The sequence below is a fragment of the Epinephelus fuscoguttatus genome, linkage group LG12 (assembly GCF_011397635.1).
Source record: "Epinephelus fuscoguttatus linkage group LG12, E.fuscoguttatus.final_Chr_v1".
Lineage (NCBI taxonomy): Eukaryota > Metazoa > Chordata > Actinopteri > Perciformes > Serranidae > Epinephelus > Epinephelus fuscoguttatus.
In genome coordinates this window covers 37,221,342-37,239,235 of record NC_064763.1, presented here as the reverse complement: position 1 = coordinate 37,239,235, position 17,894 = coordinate 37,221,342, and the positions used below count along the sequence as shown (strand labels likewise).

The 17,894-nt window shown below is 43.6% G+C and overlaps 1 protein-coding gene across 2 annotated transcripts in view; it reads right to left on the bottom strand.

Annotated features, from left to right (window-relative positions):
- Positions 1–16,097, bottom strand: part of jade2 (jade family PHD finger 2) — a 259,041-nt gene extending 242,944 nt beyond the window's left edge. For both annotated transcript variants that reach the window (XM_049592610.1, XM_049592611.1), the window contains exon 1: positions 15,189–16,097. The gene's annotated coding sequence lies outside the window, so the exon portion shown is untranslated. The remainder of the gene's footprint in view (positions 1–15,188) is intronic.
- Positions 16,098–17,894: the final 1,797 nt, after the last annotated feature.

The following is a 17,894-nucleotide window of genomic DNA, read 5'->3' as shown; positions in this document are numbered from 1 at the left end:
CTGAAAAGTTTAGTTCTCCGGTCACATCATAACTGTCAGTTAAACTGGGACTGATTAAAGATTTTCTGTCAATTGAATCACTTTCCACTTAATCCACTGACTGTCTGATCTTTATGCCGAACCCAAAATATACCCCTGAGAAAGCAGCGAAAGCTCACATTATAGAATCTGGAGCCAGCTCGTGTTTGGTGGTTTTGCTTTATAAATTATCAAATCTATTATCACAATTGTGAGCAATTAATAGCCTGCTGATTGACTAATGGATTCAGCACTAAACTGGCAGCAGATTTAACTATCACAGTTCTATCGATCAGCACTCGAGTGCAGTGAAACAGACTTATATTTGTACAAACATGCCAACGATGATTCAAGTTAACAATCTGGTCTCTTCTGAATGAAAAAGGACGAGGCGTTTGCTTGACTTTCTGTCTGTCTGTCTTCAAGCCTCCAAATCCGTCTGACTGGCTGTGTCCCATTTGTCATTCTGTCCATCCGTCTGTCTGCCTGTAAGCTTGCCATCTGTCTCTCTGTCTGTCTGACTGCTTGACTCTTTGCCTCTCTGCCCGTCTACCCATTTGCCTGCCATCTGTTTGTCTGTCTGCAACTATGTCACCCCTCTGCTTGGCTGCCTGTCTGTCCGTCTGTCTGGCCTCTCCCTCCGTCAGCCTTGTAGATGACAGTGCATTTACTTCAGCAGAAACACTGTTGTGGTTTTTCAGCACTTTGCAGCACTTAAGGTCAGCACACTACAATGGTTGCCATGATGGTGATGTATTATTAAGAGACTGTAGCTGCAGAGACCCAGCGGGCAACACACACACACACACACACACACACGCACACACTAACACATATATACACACAGATGCAGTGCTCTCTCGAGATGAGTAGGCAGTCTGGCTGTCAGGACATTAAGTGACTGCTGGAACATCTGGACACACACACACACACACACACACACACACACACACACAGATAGAGACAGAGATAAAGATACACATTTTTTGTGTATGAAGCATTTAAAATGATATCACTAGTGCAAATGATGACAGCGCTCTGCAGCTGCAACGCATGTTTACACACACACACACACGACACAAGCATCAACAATAACTATCTGCGGAAGTCAAACTGTTTGCCAAACAGCGCGCGCACACACACACACACACACACACACACACACACACACTGCCCAGTGCTCAGAGCTCCTTGAGGAGCCAGAGGTCAGTCAGTTTGATAAAGAATCTTTGCATATAAATTGCTTCATAACAAGCCATCTCTCTGAGGCAGTGCTGCATCTGTGTATGTGTGTGTGTGTGCACGTGTGCATGTGTGTGTGGTGATGCATTCAGGGAGGAGGTTTGTGTATTTGCCTATCAGTGCATTTATTGTGTGCGCCTGTGTGTGTCTCCTTTAGGGATGCCAGTTTCAGTTAATTTTGCTTTCTATAGCCCGACACTCGTTAACTGGCAACTAACTCATTAATTTTTTAGGGGGAAGGGCCAGGGCTAACGTTAGCTCACCAGCGGAGACCGGAGGGTGGGCAGTAAGCATTATGCTTCTGCACGTTAATGCTGCTAGCAGCCCGTCTGTCTCAGCACAATTCACCTATAGACCAAAATTCGTAACTGGTCAAAAATATTCTTGGCGATTAACTGATTAATGGTTAGCCAAAGTTACCCTTGGCCACTCTGCACTGTGCACCAGCTGGGTCCAGTTGGGTGGAAGCTAACAAGCAATGCCACAACCGATTAACAGTTCACAGTTGATGTTACTAGTCTCTTTTCTCTGTGATCTTGATGTTTGTGTGTGTGTGTGTGTGTGTGTGTGTGTTGACTGAACAGAGTAAAAACTGCCTGGGGAACAAAACCTCCATAAAAATGCCTTTGACAAAAAATCAAACCAGGGAGAAGCAGAACTGCTCTCCCTTCACTACTTTCTTTCTTGCTGTATTGCCATCACTCACTTTTCCACCTTCAACCTCGCACTGCCTCCCTTATCATCTCTTTCCATCACCATATCTCTCCTTTCCTGCTACTTTCTACATCCTGCAGTCGTCTATCTGTCCATCATTTCTGCCTCTCCCTCTCTCACCTGTCCTTCCTCTTCCTCCCTGTTTGTTCCCACCTCACTCTCTGACACTGAATATTTCCTCTTCTTCATGGGGAAAAAATGACAGGCAGGATGAGATGGAATGGACAGGTGTACGTGTGTACGTGTGTGTGTGTGTGTGTGTGTGTGTGTGTGTGTGTGTGTGTGAGCACCACTTGCCTGTGCAGTGCTAATGCTGTGTGTACAAGCAAGACAGCTACAGCTAGAAGGCATGCAGGGAAGACTGCAACACACACACACACACACACACACACACACATACACACACACATACACACACACACAGGTCCAAGTCTATTTTCACTCCCTTTCCTTTAGCCTACTCCCCAACCCATCTCCCACACACACACACACACACACACACACACACACACATACACACACACACACATACACAGAGCTATTTTTGGACCGAGCCGCTAGAGAAAAGGTAGGCAAAAGAGAGAGGTTCACACCGACGAATTTGACAGGTATAGAGAGGAAGAGCACCAAAGAAAAGAATCACAAAGATTTATACAGCGAGGTTGGGAGACCAGAAAGCGAAAAGACAGAGGAAGGAAGAGAAGAGAGAGAGACAAAAAAAGATAGATGAGAGAAAGAGACAGACAGAGATGGGAGAAGAAATAGGGCAACTATTATGAATGAGCTGAAAGAATCAAAATGTCAGGGTGTGTGTGTGTGTGTGTGTGTGTGTGTGTGTGTGTGTGTGTGTGTGTGTGTGTGTGTGTGTGCGTTTTGGAATTTGTGTGTGTACAAACGTGTGATGTCAGGTATCAAGTATTTACCCCAACATCAAACACACGTGCACACACACAGAGGCCTGCATACACACACACACACACACACACACACACACAGTAAAGATGCATGCGCTTGCCAAGCAAAAAGAAAGGAAGAAAAAACACATTTGACACACATCAGACACATCAAACATCCTCATCAGCACCATGCTAACAGGTGTGCAAGAAAGAAGACGGCAACCTACGCACAGCCAGACATGAAAGCTAGAAACACACGCACACACATTTCCCTTGCTCAGTATATGGATGAAATTGTCAGAAATCATCCTTCGACATCATTTCAAGAGGAAGAGACAACTGGAAAGTGCTCTGTTGCATGTTAACCAAGTTTTTGTTTAGATTGGAGGGTTGTATTTTTACATCAGCTCGGTTCTAGTGCAACATAAAGTCGTCAAGGTCCTAGTGTGATTAGTCAATTGACTGATTAATCCATTGGCAGTAAGTTAACAGCAAATTATTTGGGTAATTGATCAATCACAAGTCATTTATCAAGCAAAAATGGCAAACAGTTGCCGGTTCCCACGTCTCCATCGTAAGGATTTGTTGCTTTTCTCCAATTAGCGCTAATGGCTCTATGGATTGCAACTCAAGTCTGTCACTTTGGTCCAGACTGACATATTTTTACACTTATTATACAGACTGACATTACCTTGACTTTGTGTATGCAGCCTCTATGAGACTCTTTCTGTTACTTATATTTGAAATATGTATTTCAATTACTGTTGAGTGTTCATTACTGGTAAAAAAAAAAAATCTGATTTGATACTTAAAAGTGGAGGAATTTTGTATTTCACATCACTCAAAATGCTTTCTTAATGATTCATAAAACACAAAAACAAGACTTGGTCAGAACCGAGTATGTAGCTGGACTGTGTATGTAACACGAGAGGGCTTTGAATTTCTAAAAGAGGGCTTTTGATTTGAAATAGGAAGTGGCAGCATTCACTCAGACAGATTTGCAGACTTCTGCTCTCGCACTAATAGCGCTACAGCACTGGACCCTGTTTGCTGTTCAGAAAAAAAACTTCATGTAACATGTTAAATGGAGAACTGTACACTTAGACACAGTAACACAGCAGTCGGGACCTGCTGTCTCTGGAGCTGTACCTACTGATGAAGCTTTGCTCCATTCAACACAACCCTTAGCTCCAGTCGGTGATGTACGGCCCGAGTGACTGGTGGAGGCTGTGCAGCCATCGGCCACTGTCGGAGGCAAGTTCTGCCGGTAACAATCGTTTTTAAAACACACACACACACACACACACACACACACACACACACACACACTTTGCCTTTTCATCTAATGCCATCATCAGGTGAGTTACTGTTACTTTTGGTATATGACTGCATACCTGTAAAATTAACAACATCCCAGACAGCTCCAGCTATATTTTTTGGTTAGCACTTATTAGCAAATGTTAGCATGCTATGATAGTTCACATTATACTAGCTTAATATAAGCATATTAGCACTGTGAGCATGTTCGTATGTTGGCACTGGCATTTTGCTTAGTGTGACTAACATGGTGGCTTATACTAGCATAGACCCCTACGGTTTGTCTGTGCAGGAGGTGTTCTAGACACTTTTGTTAGTTATCTATCTCACACACATTGGTGACCTTAACTCGATAATGTGAATGAGCGTATCCTGTGTAGACACACTGACAGAGGACCACAGCTGCTCTGCTAATGTGCTGCTTTCACTATGCAGCTTGTGTAGATATTGGTCAGATACTGCTGGTCAGATAAAACAAGCAATTTGAAGATGTTACCTTAGGCTCCGGGAGCTTGTGATTGTGGCTGTTTTGCACAATCTTTTTCACACTGAGAGCCCAGACAAAGAATCAAGTATAAAAATGACAGATGAATACATAATGCAAGTAATCATAAGTTGCCGCTCTAGCATGTGTGAGACTTTCTGTCCCCGGAGTGAAAAAAATATACTCTGGTTTCAAGATATTTGAAAAACAGGAATTCAATACCTTGAAGGAAGCACAATAAAGCCAATCGCCACTGGAACCTTGATTGAATACATTTCTGAGCGAAGTACATTATGAGCTGCTGAGCACCAGAGCCCACTGACGCAGTGAGAGCTGCAACAAAAAGGTGGAAAACCACAAATAACCCTGAAGTGCACAAACCATGGCATACAGCTGTGCTTAACTTCTCAGCCAGCAACTTTAATGTTGTGCTCACGACCTCACTCAAACACACACCAACATCTCCTGACTGACTGGAAGCCTCACAGCCACTTAAGAGCAGTCATGAGTCACCCTCTGATGCATCCATCACCATTCCCATCAGCCCTCTCCCCTGTGACCCCCAACACTCTATGGGGATCCACCGGATAGAAGAAAGCTCGCTTTTTATACAGAAAAGTGTTGTCTCCCTAAAGTGAATTAGCTTGCTGGTATTGCTCTCAGGGGAGCAAAACTACCCTGAGTGAAGTGTAAAATAACAAAGAAATAAATAAATGCACCCTTCAAGCTGTAACGTGGTTTAAATGAGGAACACTAACAATGCTAAGAACCTAGCTTGGTCCTTTGGGGAACTTAAAGCTATTAGAGACTATTCTCAAATGAAACATCTTGTACATTTGAATGTTTCCCCACAGGTCCTTTATTTGGACAGTGACAGGTTTTAGATGTAGCGGGAATTTAAGGCCCCTTTCACACATGCAGTCTATCTCTGAAATGTTCAGGAACATTTCCCGCCTGGGGTAAAGTGTAAATGGGAGCAGGGATTGACATTCAGGTAAATCTGAACTGGTGGCACGGTGGTGCAGTGGGTAGCATTACCGCCTCACACCAAGCAGGTTCCTGGCTCGGACCCAGGGTGGGGCATTCGAACCCCAGAGTGGGGGAGCCCTTCTGTGTGGAGTTTGCATGTTCTCCCAGTGTCAGGATGGGTTTTCTCTGAGTTCAGATATAAAGAGTTTCGTCCATCTGACAAAAGATGCAAACCATTCACAAGACTCTGCTGATGACATACTTGAATAGGCAACTTGTTTACAGTTTAGTATTTTTCTACAACCGGAAACCAGGGCTCTTCCGCTCTTCGTCCAGAGGCAAGATCTCCGGGGTTTGCCTACAGACACTACATTCACTGAATGTAGAGTCTGTATATAGAGACTAGGGTAAGAATGTCAGGGTAAGCCAATCAGAGCCAGAGTAAGGCCAACTATTTCTTTGCTATTCTAGGAAACACAAATTTGCCTCCACCATGTACTAAGCAGCAACCTCCATGGCTGAGAAATTAAGCCAATGCTAAAGTGCCAAAAACTGCAATTCACTGAATGGCCACTTGAGGCTGGCGATAAAACGGAGACAATCCCCATAAAAGCCCTGGTACAAAAAACAGACTTGGTCTCCTTAGCTAATTTCAACATTCATGACAACTGTACATAGGGTGATTTTTTTCTATAACTCACCCGCTGACATTTTATTAAAGCTCAAAGTTACACACATTTTAAGGACAGGGCCACTTGAGTGACAGGCGGTTTGCTGATACTGTCCTCAGCTTTCAGTCAGATCCACCCCTCGCTTCTCCACAGCTCCAACCTCTGGTCCAAATGTAGCCACTTCTGGCTCAAAAAAAAAAAAAAACAAGTTTGCAAAATGCCAAACTCAAACCTTCGAACAAACCAATTGGCAATGTCATGGTAGCTACATCCATTATATACACAGTACATGTACATCCAGTCTTGCCTTATCTTCTTCTGTTGAGTCTTGCAGCAGTTGCCATCAGCAAGTGTTGATTACCATCGTCTGGTGGACTGTCCCTTGCCCCATCTATTACGGCATTGCCACCGCATATGTGAATAGGCACAAGTAAATGTTCCTTACATGTGTGAATAGTGAAAATCACAAGCCTGATCTAAGCCTCCACTGATGCACAGGATGACCAATCTCTCCCCAGCTGGTTCAGGCTGTTCTCAGCTCATTCAAATACATTCAAATAAGGTTTATTTTGGTGGCATGTATATATAATAAACTTTATTTATACAGTGCTTTTCAAGCATGGTTGACATGTTACATGGCTGAACCAGGATTTTAATATTTCAAGACTGCAATGATGCAAATAGAATGAGCTAGGCAAATAAAAATTATTGAAAAATAAAATGGAATAAAATCATGTTGACATTAAATTCAGGAGGCCTACAGTCCCACTTGTGTTCAGACACTTAAATCTTTCCATCAAAAATAAGCAGGGCCAGTGTTGGTTAGGTTGGTGTTGCATCAGCTGAATATTACCTTGTGAATACCACAGAGGTTCAACAACTTTTCTCTGTATTCAGTTTGCTTTCCATGCTTGATGGTAACGTCCTTGAAAACTGTTGAGTGATGGTCCTACGTGGAGATGTACCCAATCAGAATGTTTTCTTATGTTACCAGGGAAATGCCACCTGAATAAAATCTGTACTTTAAAGAATACTTAAAGGGCACATATTATACTCCTTTTAAACAAGTGTATGTAGATTATAGAGGTCCCCAAAAAATGTCTTTTAGTTTCTTGATAAAAATCCACTCCAGTCCAGGATTTCAGCATTCCTACAAACCCCTCCGTTTCAATCCGGCTCAGAAAATGCAGTTTCTTTAAATACAAATGAGCTGTGTCTGAGCCCACCCCTCTGTGGTTTGAGCTGAGCGTTCTGGGCCGAGAGTGGACTATACCGTTCACAGTGGCCTAAGACACGGTCTGTATCAGGAGCGCTTCAGTTAAACCGTAGGAATTTGATCAAGAATCTCACCCCGATGGAGAGGCTCCTACAGAAGTTCAAACTCTGGCGGCTGCAGCAGGACATTTCTGAATGGTAAGTCACGAATTTTGTCTATCTTGACATTTAATTTTTAGACTTTTTGATGTGTGTGTTGGTACACAAGCACTAACATGTGATGTAGCTACAGAGCTAATGCTAACTGTCTCCGCTGCCTTGTCATTACTGGGAGCTCTGTGAATTGTGGAGTGTAGTTATCGCTCATGCCTCGTAAGTTGTACTTTCACATTCAGTGGAAATGTTTATCATCTGAGGACTGCTACAGGTGTTCACTGAAAAGACTACTAAGATATATTGATAGATGCTAACATTCTTTATATTTTAATTATCTTTTCACGCTGTTTTGAGCAGAGATGCTTATCATAACAGCTTCCTTCATTTAGTCATTATCTTTGTATATTACAATTTACTTCCACCACTGTAATTCAGCATCAACATGTCTGTCAGCATTATGAATCTTTAGTCAGTTTTCAATAGACAAGGCTGTTTGCAGTGTTTTGTACACTTCACTGTTCTCCATCTCTACATTATATGCAACAAGTTACATTTTCTAAGTTACCTACGTTATATGCACTTGACATTTTACCATTTTATCCACCTCAGCTTGTCCACTTCTCAATATTTTGGATAGGAGCTCCTCTTGAAACTGTGCAACCATGCCCATGTTGCAGTTACAAAATACCATGGCATTTACTGTTAGTAATTTACTGTAGGTTACCAGATGGCTACGGGAGGTCGAGGAAGAGCTACCACGTATGGTAGACCATCCTGGATTGGAGTCTGTCTGCCTGAACATGTCCTCTCTACAGAACGTCGGCAACATCGATGGTGCAGACTCTGGCTGAGAGGAATACACCAGTAAGTTTTGCTTCGTTGTAAAATGTTATAGTTTAAATCTAAATCAACAGTGGGCATAAGTGTACAATGGTAATAACACACCACAAGTATAGTAACATTGATTTAAATGTCAGTATGCTTTAAAACATCGATTGGCCAGATTTGCAGAGGTTAGAAATTGAGCAGGGATTCTTTATGACAAGAGGCTTTTTGTCCAGCCACCAGCTGTGTAAGGGAGCGATCACATTGAGATGAATAGCCAGAAATGCCACGCCAGTAAAACCATTGTTTTCCTATGATACGGCGTGTCTGACCGGCGTTCAAGCGTCTTTTTAGACAGGCGTTTTTCCAGCGTCTTTTTAGACGCGCGTTTTTGTAGAGGCTTCTTTTAAGACGCGCGTAGACGCTGAAAATTTAAAATATTTTCAACTTTTTGAGTGTCACACGCCAGTAGCTAGCGCGCATTGAATAAGCGCTTCCAGCGTTTCAAGCGTCTTTGAAGCGTCCGCGTCTCAAGCGTCTCATTTCTGTGTGATCACCACTTCAGGAACTATTTTAAACATTTGACTTCTTGGTCAGATGACACGTCATACAAATAGGTTATGCTTCCTATGGCCTTAATTGGCTTCTTTGTGTTATACTTGCAATCTTAATAGGACAATTATTTTACAGTGACATGCTCTCAGTGTTTTGGGTGCTTTTGAGATCTGAGCATAAACAGTACAGCTTGTCTGAGCACAACTGTGTCAGCAACTTTATAAACTTCAGAAAAAGGAATTAACAGAGGATGGAACAATGCAGGGACGGATGAGTGAAGGAGTGAAGGGGTAAAGTGATGTAAGGAAGAGGAAATTAAAGGGATTAAGGAAGAAACTCTGTGTCTTAACTCTCACACACATATACACACATATACTGTATAACTTTACACAATATGGACACACACGTGTGGTATCCACACCAAGCGGAGAGGCGTCGGGCCAAACAAATGAGCCACAGAAATCAAATAGATTTCCTTTATCACCTTGCTGGCTCCAGCCACCAGAACATTAACACAATATTTATTGATGCTGCCACTGCTCCTGCTGCTGCCGCTGCATCATGGGAGCAGGAATGAGAGAGTGGAAAACAGAGGAGACACAGAGAGAGAGAGAGAAAGAAGAAATGAATAAAAATGAAAAAAAGGAAGGAAGAGGCTGTGGTCCAAATAATTTTCCAACTAAGCCTCCCGCTCCGTCTCCTGAAATCTGCTGACAAACAATGAAGGAGGTGAGTCAGAGCCAGCGAGGCTGGGACCCTGCCAAAAAGCCAGGAGGAGAGAGTGCAAAAGGGGGAGGACAGGTGGGAGGGAGGGGAGGGAGGGAGAGAGAAAGAATCACAGAGAGAGATGGAGGATTGATCCATCGCTCCCGTCTCCGCTGCCATCAGGAGTTCATTAGCTCCTGGAAAGGAGTGAAGGAGGGATGAAAAGGACGGAGAGATGGAGGATGAGTACTCTGCCCTTCACTCCCAGCAACCCTGACTACCACCTCCCTGTTTATCTACCTGCACCTCCACCTCCTCCCCCCCTTCCTGTCATCCTCCTCTCCTCTACCTTCTGTCCCCGCTGGCTTCACCTTCCCTACTTTCTCATTTGTTGCCTTTACTTATTATCTGCTAACTTTGTTAACTTCCTCTCTATTGCCTCAGCTGATTTGCGATTGAAGTCAAGTAAAATTCCTCAGCTCTCCTGCCTTCTCTTATTCACTTTGATTTATCTGATGATTTTAAATATACATTAAGCACAAATTAAATCTCCCAAAAATGGCACAGTGTGTCAGAAGCTCATTTCCATCTTGGATCACCAGGTGTTCAAACAGCAAAGGAAGGTCTGACATACTGTTTCTGTCTGTTGTTTACTCGCCCTCTTTCCCCACAAACACACACACACACACTAACTCCTGCAACTCTTCCCATCAGGAGCTCAGGCAGCATCTGTCAACCTGTCCATCACTGTGCTTACAGCCTTCAAACTTTTATATTTTTTCCCTAAAAAAGAGTAGGAGGCAGCAGGCGGACAGAGAGAGAATAGCCTGACATTTAGGATGATAAAAAGAAAAAGTATCTAATGGATAATGACACATTTCTGGATGTAAATGTATTGTTGGGATTTTTTTTATATGGTAAAAGCAGACACCACTGACAAAGCCAGATTTCTCATGAACTGATGTCTAAAGTACTCGTTGATGCCTAATGAAAATGCCTGCACCAGTTTTGACTTCTTGCATGCAGTTCATCATTTAGTCTATAAATGTGGAAAAACTGTCAAATCAGCCATCACAGTGTCCCAGAAGCTGACTTTAAATTGTTTGTTTTGTCAAACCAACAGCTGGAAACTGAAATATATTCCAACTGCAATGATATAAAACTTAAAAAAACACAAATCCTCACATTTAGTATTTATGCTTAATGAGTAACACTCTATTTTAACAGAAATATCACCGTAATATAAAACTTATAGAGTCCTACAGTGGGTAGAGAGAAGATGAAAAAACAAAAAATAAGCATAAAGGAAACAAAAGCTTACTGAGACATGCTCTAATGACATCACTGTCAACTTAGTGGCAACAACACAGACTTCACTGCAAATTATCCCAAAAAATGCATCATTAATTTCATCTGAAAAACCATCTGCCGCACCAGAACGCCCCACTGCTCTTATTCAGTCAGCGATCATGCACAGCTTCTGCAGGACGAAGATGTATGAAGCCAATTCCAATTACCCCTGCGAAAATCTTTGTGTGAAATATGTGGACCATTTCCGTCCTCACCAGTGATGTGTGCAGGTGTGCAGACTTTGCAATTATCCTTTACTAACAAGGCTGAGTCACCGCGGCACAGGAGGAAAAAAAAATGTAAAAATGAAAACACCCCCTCTCCCCTTGAAGTCTGACGTCATCTCCTGCCCTCTGAACAGCAGGTTAGCACGCGCACACACACACACACCCTTAAGAACGCACTAATGAGGTTCGACGCCTCAGCAGGGTCGTCTACTGAGAGCAAACACTGACAAAACAGACACGGGTTAATGCATAAAAACACGCCTGCAGCACTTAATCCACCACGTGGCTGGTTTCATGTTGCAAAACTTGCAAGGAGAAACAAAACCTGCTGCACGTGAGGAAACCAGAACAACCTCAATAACTGAACACACTGACAGGTGTTGTCATGTGTTTTTGTTTGCATCATGTTTCCTTAACATACATGTAATAAAAGTCCTTTATAAGCCTTTAAACATCTCATTTTATATAAGAATTCCAAGTCCAAAGATTAAAAATATGTCATGTAAAAAGTGTGTCACAAATCAATTTATTTTATTCCTTTTATCTCATTTAAACATAACATGCAGCGTACAATATCACTTTAAAGGAAGAACTGTCTTACAGATAATGTCTTGCAAATTTTGGAAGAAAAAGTTATAGACTTTTTTCAAGGTGAGATGAGTTGAACACAACAAGACAGGTCAGAAACATGCAAAATTCATTCTGTTGTGGTCACCAGTGCAATGTCAGCACAACTTTTTTGTGATTAAGCTGTCGCGCTTGTTTTAATAAACTTGTCCAACTTGTAACGAATACACAAATTTTAAAAATAATTCAGGATTTCTGCAAACGTAACATAATATTACTCTGTTGTTAAAGTGGCATTGCATTCAGTGAAGAGACAATTATGACTTGTTTAAGACTCAAAACTCTAGGTAGGACTTGGGACTTGAGTGCCGAGACTTGAAACTTAATTGTGACTTGCAAAACGACGACTCACTCCCATCTCTGATAATGTTCCTTAGTAAAGATAATCAAGACGTATTATGTCTCGTTACATAGTTCAAGCGGAGAAGGCACAATCAGAAATTCAGAAAATCACAGCACATGGAAGTACACACCATAAGGAACACACACACACACACACACACACACACACAAATCCTACTCGGCTAGTAGTAATACCCTTGTGGCCAACATGCTGGTTAGTTAGTTAGTAAGCAGAGCAGAGCGCAGCAGAGAGCTGGTGACATGACAGCTAGCCAACCCGCCTGCAGGCAGCCACACACACACACATACACACACACATACATACACATAAATCCTTCAGTTCAGTTGGATCCCATCCTTCTTATCTGACACATATTTCTGCATCACACATACACTTGCCCTGCAGCCCTCTTTAGCAATGTATGTTAAAACATGCATGAGCACATGGGGGGCATGTGTGTGTGTGTACCTGTGTGTGTGTGTGTGTGTGTGTGTGTACACATATGTGTGTGAGGGATTGAGGGTACAATATTTAAGTGACGTCAGTGGTCCATTCATGAACAACACCCCACCTCCTCCTCCTCCTCCTCCTCCTCCTCCTCTTCACTACGTAGCAGCTAATGCGATACAACGCACCACGTGGGGGTCCTTACCCCCTTTCCCAGCCAATCCGCGCTCAGCGCTTAACGCAGCAGACTCAAATACACACACCACGCTACACCCCCGCCCACACACACACACACACACACACACACGTGTGCGTATGTACACATGTGAGGCTTAAAAGGTCTGCGTGCTCGAGTTTCACATGACACACTGTACAGGCAGAGTTCGTACATACATGAGGACGCACACATTCCTCCTGGCTGAGTCAGATGATGAGAGAAATTACAGTACAGGCTTGATCGAGAGATGATGAGGAGATGATGAGGGGAAAGATGGAGAGATGGATGGGTGGATGAAAGGTAAAAGAGCAGGGGATGGATGGAAGCGAGGGAAGGAAAGAGGGGTAAAAGGGAAAGGGATGGATGAGGGATGAGGGACTGAAACGTGGATGATTGGCTGGCGGCGGGGCTGTCGTCAAAAAGAGCGGAAGCAAAATGAAAACAGCTCTCATCCCTGTTCACTTGCCTTGTAAACAACCACTGTCTCTAGGCGAGAGAGGCGAGCCTCAAGGGAGGGAGGGGAGGGGAGGAGAGGGGGAGAGAGAATGAGTGAAAACAAGATAGCACTGCATCAGGAAAGATATGAAAGACAGAGAGGGGGATAGAGGGATAGAGAAAGAGTTGTTATGCCCCCACACCATGACTCATCTCCGGTTTCATACCCAGCAGGAGGAGGATTGTGTGTTTGTGTGTTTGTGTGTACAAGAGTGTGTTGAGAGAGTTTGAAGAGCATGCTACGTGCATCTGTACTTGAATATGTATTTAGAGTGAGAGAGAGGCACAGAGAGTTGTTGGTACGTGTGCACGATTCAAGCTTGTGTGTGCCGATGATGGTGTGTTTGTGTGTGTGTGTGTGTGTGTGTGTGATGGTGGAAGGAGAGGGAGGCGGGTTGAAGGTGGGGGGTGCTGCTGTCACAACTGGGAACATTTAACAAGTCCCCAGACGATTCCAGCTTAATTGATTCAAGGCTACAGCCAGTTCAGCTTCATGTGCGCCATCCCCCCAAAAAAAAAAAAATGTTTCAAAAATCTGGATGAACTGCTCCCATCCGTTAATGATCAGCACTAACAGGAAGACATAATATCCTTCAGAGGTTCTCCAGGCAATTATGAGGAGTAGGTGGTCACAAACGTGCCCTCTTCAGAGGCGAATGCCCCACTTACATCCCATTAATCCTGCTCACACCTGACTCCCGGCATCTGCATGCACATGTCGAGTCTTTGCTGCTGTTGTTGTTGTTTTTTTATACAGGTGAGGATGCAAGACTCATCCAACCCAGGGATACAGACAGAGCTCTGACTTTGAGGAGGTAAACAACAGCCACTCCCCCCTCTTCTAAAGCCAGCTAGATCTGCACAGCACGAAGCAGCAGGAGGAGGAGGAGGAGAGGGTGAAGGAGGCAGAGAGGAGTTGCTCTAATTCCTTGATGTGTGTATATGTGCGGTTGCGTGCTCAGCCTTCCTAAAAGCAGTGCTGCTCCCCCTTGGTTTCCTTTCCTTTCCTTTTTTTTCTAAGGAGTCAAGGAACCTGCAAACCCTCCAGGGACTTTGGAGCGTTTTGGTGCCTCCACCCTGCACCCCAGACCTGCTGCTCTCCTCACAACTTCATATCCTACTGTAGTAACCCCCCCACCCCCACCCCCAATATGTGTCTAAAAATGTGCGTGTGTGTTCCTGCTTTCACATTCGCCTGCAAGTTACAACTCACATTCTTCGCTACGCTGCTGCAAATGGCCCTATTTGTCGCAATTACGCGCAAAAAATAACCACACTTGGACATTCTCCAACTATAACCCCGCTCGCGCATTTGATTCCCACCGGGGGCGCGTTCACGTTTGCAGCCAAGTTTACCCGGTTAATTTCATCCCTGTGCGTGCACAGGACCGGAGCTTTCAAACCGGTTATTTGTCTTTCCTGCACTGCAACGCATACACCATGCACCCCTCACCCCCCTCCCCGTTGACCCACATGCACCGCTCCGGGTACCAACACTGTACGCGCCCCTGCCCGCTGACTGTGACTGACAAGCCCGCTGTAAAAGTGCGTACAGAGCCGCTGCTGCCCTGCTGCTAGCCTAGCTCTGGTAGCACTTGCAGCAGCAGCAGCGGCAGCGGCGGCAGCAAAGTGGACTTGAGCGGTCCTGCAACACTCCCACTTTTACATTTTATCATTCTCATCCGCATATTCAGTGGCTGGCTTTTTATTTTTACCTTGATCGCAGTCAGCTTCGGGTGCAGAGACGTCCACAGTCCTGGACGGTGCGCGATATCCAGAGATTAGGAGATCATTGGGAGCCAGGCACATGTAGTTGTACAGTGGAGGGTTTAGCAGTTTGCCCACTCAGTGCCCCTGGCAGGCTGCTAGCAGTGCTGCTAAACAGCCCCGACTGTGGATCCACGTTGGGTGACAGGACTTGTCCCTTCCCCTCCCTTCCCTTCCCCTCGCGGTGCGTGTTGACAGCGCGTCAGCTCTGCAAAGACCGGCCGCCGAGAGTCCAAATCCGAAATAAAATCCAAAAGTGGCAGCCAGACTTGAGTTGCAGCCTTTTTACAAGTCAACAACAACAAACACTGTGGTGTCGCCGCTGGGTCCTGCTGCTGCTGCTCACGGTGTAGCAGGCTGCGAGGTGCGCACAACACACCGCTCACAGGAAAGCATGTCGCATTTTGCAAAAGCAGTCCAAACGTGGTGTCAAAATCCCGACGATGTTTTCCTCTCCGGTGCCAGTTAGATCGGGGAGGAGGGGACGGGAGAGAAGCAAGAAGAGGAGGAGGAGGGGTAAAAAAAAAAAAAAAAAAAGGAAAAAGAAAAGGATGCTTTATTTCCAAACGATGAGTCAGAAAAGATTGCAAGCCAGTTTCGCAACGTCCCTCCTTCAAAAATAAAACATTGAGTTCTCCTCGTCTTCACTTGCTGCCTTGCCTCGCTTCCACTCCACTGCCCGGTGTACGTGCACACACCGCTCTGCACAAATGCACAGGCGGGTCTTGTCTTGCAACCTCTCCCCCCACCCCCAGAGAGGAAAAAAGAGACAACACAGAAAAAAAATCAGCTCTTATCATCAGCTTGAAAACTCTTTTGGCGCCATATTTATGGCGTACTTTCAATTCACTGTTACCGCAAGCTGCACTTCCTACTCTGAGAAATGCTAGATTACTGCGCCTCGGAGAGGAGAGGATGGGGATTGAACCTTCACCTGCCAATTTTCTGACAATAACACAGGCTTGTACTTGTGTGTGTAAAATGTTGGAGTGGGAGATAATAAAAAAAAAAAGCTGCATCTGGTGACAGTGGTTTCTCATGTGGCAGACAGAGACCAGTTTAAAGAAAATAAGTTCTTGAAAATAATTAACAGGTTGATTTATTAATGGAGGATTCAATCATGCAGTTTGCAGTGCATCATCTTTCAAATATGTATAATGTTTTAAACTTATATTTATTAGAATAATAAAAGAAATAAAGTGAATTAATTTGAGAAAAAAAATTAAATTAATTGAAAAATTATGTCACTCATAAATCAGCTTGGGTGAATCAGGTAAAGTGGGACAAATGAGGTTTTACATCTTGGGTTCTTTAGATATTAGCAGCCAGTCACTGAACATGTTAGCTGCATTATTACTACAGATGTGTTTTACATGAATGTCTGGAACAACTAGGATGGCAGACCAAATATTTTTTTTTAAATAAATCATGGGTCCCTGAAGCCATGTGTCATGTTGAGTTTCTCATTTTGTGCTCCAGCTAAAACAATAAGGGTGTAGCGCCAAGAATTGTCATAGGATGTTGCATTTTATCAACTGTTTGACTTATTATCAGAATATTTTCACAGTAGAGCGCTCCTGGGATGAAGTATATTTGTAGATGGACGCAGGAGTTAGTGTCATATTTTCCCATTGCATTTTGGATTATTGCATAAAATACGCTCTGTGGCAAACACACGTTATGATACTGACACATTTTGTTCAGGAAGATAATCTTTTATGACCTGGGTCTTCAACAGGGGGTCCGGGAGCCTCCTCAGAGTTACTATAGGGGGGCCACCAAATGACCTCTAAATAATCTAATTAACTAATGAAAGTTTTAGTAAGTAAAATGTGTCTGAAAATCCACATTAACGCGAATCTAACATATTGTTAGCCAAGATAAATCAGCCAGTTCATAAAATCTATTAGTTGACAGTACACAACATTTTTGATAGGCTGACTGTTACCCAGGAATCGTTATACGATCATGTGAGCTAGCTAACGCTACATCACTGTGCAGCACCTGTAATTATTTTTGCATATTAGCCAGTTAGCTGTATTGCTATGTCAAGTGAACACATATTCTTGTGTGCCACAATGGATTGTTTCATGAATTTTTAACAGACTCTGACACACTGTCCACCGTAGAAACTGCCACTGAAAGTGCAGAGGGAGAGGCTAATGCACCTAGCAATGCTACAACTGCTGCTTAATAGCAGCTAGCCAAGAGAAGACCCGAAAAATATTCAGAACTATCTCAAGTACAAAATATATGTAGTAGGGGTCCCTGCTGTCTGTCTTTGGGCCAAGGGGTCCTTAGCCTGAAAAACGCAGAAGACCCCTGTTTTATGATTTTTGAAACCTAAATGCAATCACTAGGTGTAAAGAGCTCAAGTTAGGTTATAAATGAACTACACCATGGTCGCGTGACTTAAATGTTGTAGCAACCACCTTTTTAAAGACACAAAAACGCTTCAAAATTCACAAATGGAGTGTTTACTGACATATTTGATGTCCAAGAACAAAACCTAAGCTCCTAAGCTTGTGTTAGCGATACACTCAAAAAAAAAAAAACATTCAGTACGTTTACATGCACAGCTTAATCGAGCTATGCTCAAAATTCGATTTTGGCGTCTAATCGGACTTCTGTCCTTGTCCCAGTTTACATGCAAC